An 11,597-nucleotide genomic window follows, 5' to 3' on the forward strand; every position below is an offset into this window, starting at 1 on the left:
TAGTGGCAAGCGTCAGCAGGCTGTATTGGCAATGAAGTGTTTGGGCGACAACAGACACACCGCAGAAGTTCTGTCCGAGTTCTTGCAGCAAGAAACTCAGTCATGGCTGGGCACTGTACATCTTGAGGCAGGCAAGGTAGTGAGTAATAACGGAAGGAATTTTATGGCTGCCATAGCCCTTTCACAACTAAAACACATTCCTTGCCTGGCTCACACCTTAAACCTGGTGGTGCAGTGCTTCCTGAAAAGTTATCCGGGGTTACCCCACCTGCTCTTGAAGGTGCGCAGACTTTGCTCGCACATCCGCCATTCGCCCGTACACTCCAGCCATATGCAAAAACATCAGCGATCTTTGAACCTTCCCCAGCATCGCCTAATCATCGACGTTGCAACAAGGTGGAACTCCACACTGCACATGCTTCAGAGACTGTGCGAACAGAGGCATGCTGTTATGTACTTGTGGGAGGATACACATACACGGGCAGGCAGTTGGATGGCAGACATGGAGTTGTCAGGTGTGCAGTGGTCGAAGCTACAAGACCTCTGTAAAGTCCTTCAGTGTTTTGAGGAATGCACACAGCTGGTTAGTGCAGACAACGCCATAATAAGCATGAGCATTCCCCTAATGCGTCTGCTGATACAAAGTTTGACGCACATAAAGGAGCAGGCGTCTGCAGCTGAGGACGAGGGAAGCCATGATGACAGTCAGCCATTGTCTGGTCAGGGAAGTCTACTGGACGAGGTGGCGGGCGAAGAGGAGGAGGATGATGGGGATGAGTATTTTTTGGATGAGGAAGTTTCTCAGGGGCAATAGAAACTGGTGGCGTTGCAAGGCCAGGTTCAGGGTTTTTGAGGGAGGCAAGTGACGTTGATTTGCCCGAAAGTGCTCCTCAACCCAGCACAAGCAGTGAATTGACAACTGGAACATTGGCCCACATGGCAGATTATGCCTTGCGTATCCTAAAAAGGGACCCCGCATTATAAAAATGATGACCGATGACGATTACTGGTTGGCCTGCCTCCTAGATCCACGCTATAAGGGGAAACTGCAAAACATCATGCCACATGAGAACAATGAACCCATATTGGCAACCAAACAAGCAACTCTTGTTGACCGTTTGATTCAGGCATTCCCAGCACACAGCGCCGGTGATGGTTCTCACATGAGCTGCAGGGGCCAACAGGGCAGAGGTGTTAGAGGTGCACAAATCAGAAGTGGCGTTGGACAGAGGGGTTTTCTGACCAGGTTGTGGAGTGATTTCGCAATGACCGCAGACAGGACAGGTACTGCAGCATCAATTCAAAGTGACAGGAGACAACATTTGTCCAGTATGGTTACTAACTATTTTTCCTCCCCTATCGATGTTCTCCCTCACCTGTCATTCCCATTTGATTACTGGGCACCAAAATAGACACCTGGCCTGAATTGTCCGAATATGCATTGCTGGAGCTCGCTTGCCCAGCAGCTAGTGTGCTATCAGAAAGAGTATTCAGTGCTGCTGGTTCAATACTGACCGAAAAAAGGACTCGTCTGGCTACTCAAAATGTTGATGATCTAACAGTCATTAAAATGAACCACTCATGGATTTCTAATTATTTTGCCCCAACTTTCCCGGCTTACACCTAGCTTTCCTTTAAAAAGGTCTTGCTTTTGGACTGGTCTTACTGAGTGTTCCAATTTCTCCATTTGCAGCTGCTGTACGCAGCTCCAGCATACGACACATTTACACCTCCCTAAATGGGCTGACTCTCCCCACGGGGCTGTGGTCTCGCCACTTGGGGAAAGCACCCGTGAGAGTGCCTTTTTTTTCTGAAGAGGTGGGTGTGCCCACTTTTGGTTGACGGCACTGGCACCGGGTCCCTCATAGTACAATGAAGTGTCTCTGGCTGTGGTGGCGCGCACCCAACGTCAGACACACCGTTGTAACATGATGGGCCTTTGGCCAATACCGCCGAGCACGAGAGAGTGCCCCCCACCCCCCAGCTCAAACTGTCCTCTACCACTTGCAAAATTATCTGTCACTGCTCCACCGCTGTTTAGTCTATGCGGTGAAATCCTTCAATGCCTGGCACTGACAATACCAATTTGTTGACATGTATGATGCTACTTAAAATATTCAGTGGCCCTGTCCTACATTTACACCAGTAAATACTTTGCGCCAAATAACAATGTCTGAAAGTCAGCACAGGAGCCCACCCCTGTACCTAAGTATGCCACCCTTTTGGGGGGGGGTTTGTTTTTTTGCGAGACATTAACATCTATGTATTCTTTTGGAGTACTAACTGTGTCAGACACTCCTTCCAATAGTCCTCCGCTGACCACACCAATGCTGCCTGTGTACCCCTGCAAGATAATTGAAACTGCATTGAGCCACCATTTTTTTATGTTAGGCCTACTAAGTCTGTCTGTGGTCCCTCCTTCCAATAGTCCTCCACTGACCACACCAATGCTGCCTGTGTACCCCTGGATGCTATTTAAAAGTGCATAGAGCCACCTTTTTTTATTTTAGGCCTACTAAGTCTGTCTGCAGTCCCTCCTTCCAATAGTCCTCCACTGACCACACCAATGCTGCCTGTGTACCCCTGCAAGATAATTGAAACTGCATTGAGCCACCTTTTTATGTTAGGCCTACTAAGTCTGTCTGTGGTCCCTCCTTCCAATAGTCCTCCACTGACCACACCAATGCTGCCTGTGTACCCCTGGATGATATTTAAAATTGCATAGAGCCACCTTTTTTTATTTTAGGCCTACTAAGTCTGTCTGCGGTCCCCCCTTCCAATAGTCCTCCACTGAAAACACCAATGCTGCCTGTGTACCCCTGCAAGATAATTGAAACTGCATTGAGCCACCTTTTTTTATGTTAGGCCTACTAAGTCTGTCTGCGGTGCCTCCTTCCAATAGTCCTCCTCTGACCACACCAAGGCTGCCTGTGTACCCCTGGATGCTATTTAAAAGTGCATAGAGCCACCTTTTTTTATTTCAGGCCTACTAAGTCTGTCTGCGGTCCCTCCTTCCAATAGTCCTCCACTGACCACACCAATGCTGACCGTGTACCCATGTAACCTTTTTTAAACCTGCATCAAGCCAACTTTGTGGTGTAAGGCCTACTAGCAGTGTCTGGCTGCGCCACTCAATACAGCTGTCTTCTTAAAAAAAAAGGACCTGCAATTATCAGGTTTTCAGCCTATCGGAATTTTAAAACTGCAGTGGGGCTACTAGCTTGGTTGGGGCCTACTAACAGTGTCTGCCGCTCCAAGGTGTTCTCCTGGTTGCCTTTCCTGAGCTTCTATCTTCAGGCTCTTGTTAAATAGTTGTTAAATGGAACAACTGCAGTGGGGCTACCAGTTTGGTTGGGGTCTACTAACGGTGTCTGCCGCTCCTTGCTGTTCTCCTGGTTTCCTGTCCTGAACTTCCATTTTCAGGCTCTCGTTAAGTAGTTGTTAATATTACACTGCATTTGGCCTACTAGTTGGGTTGGGGCCTACTAGCAGTGTCTGCCGCTCCTTGTTGCTCTCCTCCACTGAACAAAGCAGTGCCGCCTGTTTACTACTCTTACCAATTTTGAACTGCATTTAGACTACTTACTGATTTGGGCCTACTCACTGTGTCAGACTCTCATTACAGTTGTCCTCCACTGAACAAAGCAATGCCGCCTGTTTAGTCCTGTTAACAATTTTGAACTGCTTTTAGCCTACTTTTGTATTTGGTACTATATCTGTGTTTCCTCCTCATCCTGCCCATTGCCCAGCCAGTGCTAGATGACTCTGCTGGTACATTGACCCAGACCGCTACATTCCCCTTGCACACTACACAGCCAGATTCTGACCCTGCTGAAAGTGAGGTTCCCCTTCCCGCATACTATACCACCTTACACGGGGACAAAGAGGAAGGAGCAGATGAAAGTGCAGGTTCCTTCATCAGGAGAGGGGGATACTCGTTGACGACGTCACTGGCACAGGGCCCCTCATAGTACGCAAAAGTGTCGCTGCCGGTGGGAGGCGCCCCCGCCGTGCAAACACACCGCCGTACTTTGAGGGGCCCTGTGCCAGTGCCAATGCGAACCAGTGGGACAACCCTGCTTGCTCAGGATCCCAGCACTTGCAAAGTTGAAATACTTACCTTTCCCTGCTCCACTGCCGTGATGTGGTCCACGTTTCCTGGACCCACTAAAAACTTGAACCACCATACCCCCCACAACTTTAGCCAAATGACCCCCAATTTCCAATGCCTAACTATTATTATAAGGTAAATTAAGATTGACAAGCTTCAGTACCAAGAATGGATGTTTTTGCCATTAAAATGGGCACTGTAGGTGTTTTCCTGGCCTCCACTCACTGCCGACTATGCTCCCTCATTGACTTGCATTGGGTTTCGTGTTTCGGTCGATCCCGACCCCGACTTTACGCGATAATCGGCCGATTTCACTCAACTCAACTTTTGAGATAGTCGGGTTTCGCAAAACCCGACTCCACCCTAAAAAAGTAAAAGTCGCTCAACCCTAGTCCTATGCTCTCCTGTTCTGTCGCGCATCCTGGAGAACAACACGACCTCGGGCTCCCGATACCCAGCTCCTGTGCTCTGGCTCTGAGGGTGTCCTTCCTCTGTTCCCCTCCTGAGCCCTTACCTCCACTGTGCTTCTTCCCTCTAAGCTCTTTCACAATTCAACTTCTCACAATATCTCTCTTTCCAGGGGTAGCAGATCCCTCATGGCTGCTCGGCCCCCTTGTCTGCTCCAGACGTCCTTCTACTCTCCTCTCCTCTCTCAGACTGACTGACTCCTCCTCCAGACCAGGATGCATATAGCTAAGGGATGCTCCCCTTAATCCGGGTTCGGAGCTCCCCCTCCTGACCTAGATTCAGATGTGTTGAATGTAAGTGCCTTACCTGGCAGAAAGAATCCCCCTTGCCTCCAAGCGTGACATCACCCTCCCAAAAGGGAAGGCAATATCACTGCAGCATCAGGTTACCTGGGGGTGCTGCATTTGCATTATGCTACAATCTGCTGTGGATTCTGCTAATTACAGTTGAGTGCTGCTTCAGGCCTGCCAGTTTCCTGTTCATCTGCCATCCTTGTTTCGTAGCTTCCGTTAGGGTCAGACTGGGGTGTCTGGGGCCCACCAGGGGAATGGTCTCTAGGGGCCCACCCTATAAATATAAACAAATATCTGTCAGTAGTTATCCTGATTATAGTGGAGCATCGGCTGTAAAGCACAGGCAGCTCCTGCACATCTACTGTGCGCCCCCATAACTGAGATGTATTATTACAGTAGATTACATTAATGGGGTTCTTTGGTTAAAGCAAGTTATCATCGATCCATGGGCTCCACAGGATAGGTGATCGCTTAGGTCCGAAGCATTAGAAACTGCACCAGAAACTGTACAGGCAATACAGTTATTACCAGTGACATTATACAGAGGAGCTCTGTATATAGTGTCAGTGTACAGGTAATACAGTGATCACCAGTGACATTATACACAGGAGCTTTGTATATAGCGTCAGTGTACAGGTAATGCAGTGATCACCGGTGACATTATACACAGGAGCTTTGTATATAGTGTATAATGTACAGGTAATACAGTGATCACCGGTGACATTATACACAGGAGCTCTGTACACAGTATATAGCGCATAGTGTGTGTGTACATGTAATACACTGACTTACCAGTGACGTCTGTAGTTGAAGTCTTTCATCTTCTCTTTTCTTCTTCAACCAGCACAGACTGCCATCACTTCTTCCAGCCAGGACTCGTCTCTGCAAAAAATAACACAGTCATCAATAGCTGACCGCTTGCAGAGCAAATTCCCCACTTTTTTTCTGACTTTTACACTACATCAGATGAAGAAAAAAGGCGACGTAGTGCTGCCCTGCACAGTAACAGGACCCCCATTTTTCTCCCTCCTTGGAAAACAGTTTCCTAAAAAGTAAATTATATTACAGTAGTAATAATGTCCCTAATTGGACCCTAAAGAAATTATGTTCCCCATTTGTCACCATAAACTAATATAGCAGTTTCTCATTCTGGCCCTCAAACAGTAATTTAGTTCCTCATCCTGGCCCAGCCTGCCCCCCTTTATTTTATAATATGCCACAGCCTGGTCCCATATGTCCCTTGTCCTGCCTGGCCTCCAGATATCCATCCTGCCCCCTCAGCTATACATACTGGCCCTCATATGTCCATTTTCCTGCTTCCCATATTCCTTTCCTGGACCCCTATATATCCTTCCTGGTCCCTTGTCCTGGCTCCCCCACATATGCAACCTGTCCCCCATATATATCCATCCTGGCCCTTCCCCATATAAATCCATCCTGCCCACTAGCTATACATACTGGCCCTCATATGTCCCTTTTCCTGCCCTCCATATCTTTCCTGGACCCCCCATATATCCCTCCTGGTCTCTTGTCCTGGCTCCCCCATATATGCAACCTGCCCCCCATATATATCCATCCTGGCCCCTCCCAATATAAATCCATCCTGCTTCCCCCCATATATCCATCCTGCCCCCCATATATCCATCCTAGTCCCCATATATATATGCTAACACAAGTGGACTTACTAAACCAGTAGTCAAAAGAAGCGAACCATAATATAAACAAAAAAAGTTTTTATTAAAAATCATAAAATATTCACAACAAAAAATAAAGAAACAGGAATATCCAATAGGGGGGGCAGGCTCTAAAAAGGCATCAATGGCTATACATATCCAAGATAGTAAATATGTTATATATATTATCTAATATACTATATATAATATCTAATATAATATATAATTGATGCCGTTTGGTTTAGTACGTCCACTTGTGTTAATGCATTGTGTGAAGTGCCATATTTGTTGGTACATGTAGGGATTTTTGTTAATATTACCCATATATATATATATATATATATATTCATCCTGACCCCCTATGTGTCTCCATCTTGGTCCTCCCCCATGTGTCTCCATCCTGGTCCCGCCCCATGTGTCTCTATCCTGGTTCCCCTCCCCAGGTGTCTCCATCCTGGTCCCCCTCCCCATGTGTCTCCATCCTGGTCCCACTCCCCATGTGTCTCCATCCTGGTCCCCCCCTCATCATGTGTCTCCATTAGGGTTGAGCGACTTTTCTTTTTTTAGGATCGGGTCGGGTCGAGTGAAATCGGCCGATCCTATAGAAAAGTCGGGGTCAGGGTCGGCCGAAACACGAAACCCAATGCAGTGCAATGGGATACTAATGGTTCCCAGGGTCTGAAGGAGAGGGAACTCTCCTTCAGGCCCTGGGATCCATATTAATGCGTAAAATAAAGAATAAAAATAAAAAATAGGGATATACTCACCCTCGGACGCGCCCTGGTTCTAACTGGCAGCCTGCGTTCCTAAAAATGAGCAAGTGAAGGACCATCGAGCTGCGACGTCATCGAAGGTCCTTCACTTGCTCAAATAGGAATATACTCACCCTTCGGACGCGCCCTGGTTCTAACCGGCAGCCTTCCTTCCTAAGAATGAGCGCGTGAAGGACCCTAGATGACATCGCGGCTTGTGATTGGTCGCGTGACCGCCCATGTGACCGCTCACGCGACCAATTACAAGCTGCGACATCATCGAAGGTCCTTCACTTGCTCATTTTTAGGAACGCAGGCTGCCGGTTAGAACCAGGGCGTGTCCGAGGGTGAGTATATCAATGTTTTTTATTTTTATTCTTTATTTTACACTTAAATATGGATTCCGATACTGATTCCCGATATCACAAACATATCGGAACTCGGTATCGGAATTCCGATACCAGATCAGAAGATCGCCGACCTCATGGCCGACCCCACACAGGGGTCGGGTCGGGTTTCATGAAACCCGACTTTGCCAAAAGTCGTCGACTTCTGAAAATGGCCGACCCGTTTCGCTCAACCCTAGTCTTCATCCTGGTCCCCCCTCCTCATGTGTCTCTATGCATATTTTTTTCATCTTTCCTTCTCCTCCTCTCCTGCCCCCAGAGACAAGTTCCCACCAGGGATTTCCCCGATACCCCCCAGGCCAGTCCGACCCTGGCTTCCAGTGTGTCCTTCCTTCCTGTTTGTCTGGTGTCCTGCATAGCCTATTGTCTGGGCTCTTACTGTTCCATGTTCCTTCCACTTTGCTGTGCCAATGCCTTGGGACTGTGTGACCATTCTGACCTGCAGCTTAATGAATCCACCTCACCAGGTGAGCCTAACAGTTTGGATAATAATAATTTTACTATAGTTCTTAAAACCCACTACATACCCTACTTGTCTGATTCTAAATGACCCAATTACCAGAGTAGTTTGTCATTTTATGCATTCAACAGTTTATAAAATCTAGAAAAGAGCAAATATAAGCCCAATAAACAGGCTCTCCATGCATGTGTTGTGACTGTGACACAGCCGCGACACATGCAGCAGTGGCGCCGGACAGCTGATCAGCAGGAGCAATCCAGGTAGCCTTGTTCCTTCTGCAGCTTATTCGGCAAGCATTATAGCTTGCTGAATAATGAGGGACCCAAACATATTCGCTCATCTCTAGTCTTAAGCTTTTCCCGGCGCAGCTCCAGTATTGTGGCGCCATCTTTCTTCTTGGCCCTGGCCAGACCTCCTGGTGAGATATGGAGACACAATTTCTACTGTATGTTTTCTCCGTGTTTGCGTGGGTTTCCTCCGGGTACTCCGGTTTCCTCCCACATTCCAAAGACATACAGATAGGGAATTTAGATTGTGAGCCCCGTCGGGGACAGCGATGATAATGTGTGCAAACTGTGAAGCGCTGAGGAATATGATAGCGCTATATAAAAAATAAAGATTATTATTATTATTATCTTGTGACCGCAACATCTGATTTACCGAAAGTCAGAGGTAACAGTCACAATCTCTCAATGCAAGTCTATGAGAGCCAGAATGAGGCTCTCATAGATGTGCAATGAAAAGTGGCATCTGGCTCCCTCCAGTAAACACTTGAGCGATCAGGTAGGTCACAAACTGCTGGAGACTGACCAGAGTGATGCAGATAAAAGATGAAGACAGAGGTATAAGACTAAGTGCAGGGAGCTTACATTAAAAGTGTCATGATTCAGGCCGAGGTTTGTTTTATGTTATTTTCTCCCCGGTCTGGTCATGTGCGGGATAACCTTCTCTGCCTCGTTTTGAAATCTATATGGCTATTTAAGTCTACAGTGGCCTGCATACCAATGTCAGTTCAACAGTCCAACCAAGAGCAAAAGAAAAATGTCACCGCAACGCTGCTGTATGCCTGACCCTAAAGTCTTCAACCCAGATAGTGTGAACAGCGTTCAATTCCTACTAAGAACGTTCCCTTTAATACCATTGGGGGTGCAGCTTCAAGAAAAATCCAAACAATCCATGTCATGCAAAAGCACAAGAAAAAGAAGCGCACTTACCCCAGGTATGGTGGTCACAGTTTTATTCGGACATATTTAAAACATCGGCAGGGAGGAAAGTGAACAGTGAACGGACTACGGCCGTTTCGTGCTATACGGCACTTCAACGGGTCCTTGCGCTGTGTGTACAAACTCTCTTCCCTCACCAGCATCCCTGGGTTGAGGTTGCGCTATACTGCACTACAGCAGCATTACATTATCACTGACCCATACATTTAAAGGGGATTTTGCATTTTTTATTCTCTGGTCATGGATCCGCTTTGTAACTTGGCAGATCAGGTGTCCAGTTTGATACAGATGATTCGGAATTTATCAATGGAACATCGGGCCCTAGCCATGTCCCATACTCAATGACAAAAAGAGTTGACAGAGACTGTTAAGACCATGCAGGGAACAACCTTTCATGCTGTTAGTTCACCTGGTGATTCTGTAGGTGTCGCTTTGCACTCTCCTGAACCCTTGGTTAGGCTTCCTGACACCTTTTCTGGTGAGAAAGATACATTTTGTATGTTCAAGGAGAGTTGTAAATTATTGCTTAGACCTCGATCATCGTGAAATGAGACTCAGCGGGTGAGGATTATTATCTCGTTAATCAGGGTGGGTCCCCAATATTGGGCTTTCTCGCTGTCTCTGAATGAATGTTGGTGGATGGGTTCTTTGAGGCCCTAGGACTTATCTATGATAAACTGGACCGTGTCAGGGCCGCAGTGGACACTATCATGGGTCTTGTTCAGGGAAAGCGCTCAGCTGAGTGGTATTGCTCGGAGTTCAGGCGATGGTCCCCTGAGGTATCCTGGAATGGCTCAGCACTGTCAGATCATCTGAAGGATGCTCTGCCTCTCCATAGACCACCTAGTTCCTCGGAGGAGGCTATGACTCAGGCCATCCATATGGATCATAGACTACAGGAGAGGGGTGTTATGCAGTGAGAAGTCCCTCTCCTTCCGAGTAATCCCAACGCCATACCTCATTCCGAGCCCATGGAAGTGGGGGCCACCACCATCAAGGAAAGGGAGAGGCAATCACGACGGGAAGGGAGACTTTGCTTCTACTGCGGCAATCCAGGACACTGAAGAAAGGACTGTCCTTCCTGGCCTCCTACTCCCAAAGTGCCGGGAAACGCCAAAGTCTGGGTAACTATCGAGGAGGTTGCCGAGATTCTCAGGTACCATTTTCCTCACTACTTAAATTACAATTGGAAGTGGAACATTTGTTGAAAACTGTTGTACTCCCACTTCAGCTTTTGTGGACTATGGGTCATCGCTGAATTTGATTGACTCTGATTTGGTGGCCAATTATAAGTTAGGGACAGTAAGGTTGGAAACTCCCATTAATATCGTGGACATTGATAAAATTCCTCTTACTAAGAATGTGGTTAAGATTGCCAACGAGGAGTTTATCCTCAAGGTGGGGTCTTGTCATCAAGAACGTATTACATGTTTTGTTCTGGAAAATCTGCCGGTGGTATTGGTGTTGCGGTTCCCCTGGTTACTAGTACATAACCCAGTCATTGACTGGGAAGCTCCGTGCTTTGGGAACTGGGGTCCTAATTGTTCTAAGAAATGTATTGTTTCTGTATGTGTCATCCGTCAGTCTGGAGGGTATTCCAGAGTACCTGAAGGACTTTGAGGATGTGTTCTCTGAAAAAGAGGCTGAGGTTCTACCACCACACCGCCCATTCAATTTTGCTGTTGATCTTGTTCCTGGTGCCAAATTGCCCAAGGTCCATCTGTACAATCTCTCCGGTCCTGAGCGGGCTGCTATGAAAGAGTATATCTCTGATAGCCTTCATAAAGGGCACATTTGGCCATCTGTTTCTCCCGTGGCTGCAGGGTTCTTTTTTGTTAAGAAAAAGGATGGTGGTTTACGCCCATGCCTTGATTTTCGAGAATTAAATAAAATCACTGTAAGGAACACTTATCCCCTCCCACTTATACCTGATTTGTACAATGAATTATCGGGGCTAGGTGGTTCGCTATCTTGGACCTCAGGGGAGCATATAATCTCATCCGTATGCAGGAGGGGGATGAGTGGAAAACCGCATTTCACACCTCTAAGGGTTTGTTTGAAAATTTGGTTATGCCCTTTGGCCTGACTAATGCGCCAGCAGTATTCCAGAATTTCAATAATCATGCTTTGTCAGATTTTATTGGGCACTTCATGGTAGTTTATCTGGATGATATCCTCATATGTTCTTTGGATAAACAGAATCACATGGG

This window comes from Ranitomeya imitator, chromosome 4 (assembly GCF_032444005.1).
Source record: "Ranitomeya imitator isolate aRanImi1 chromosome 4, aRanImi1.pri, whole genome shotgun sequence".
Lineage (NCBI taxonomy): Eukaryota > Metazoa > Chordata > Amphibia > Anura > Dendrobatidae > Ranitomeya > Ranitomeya imitator.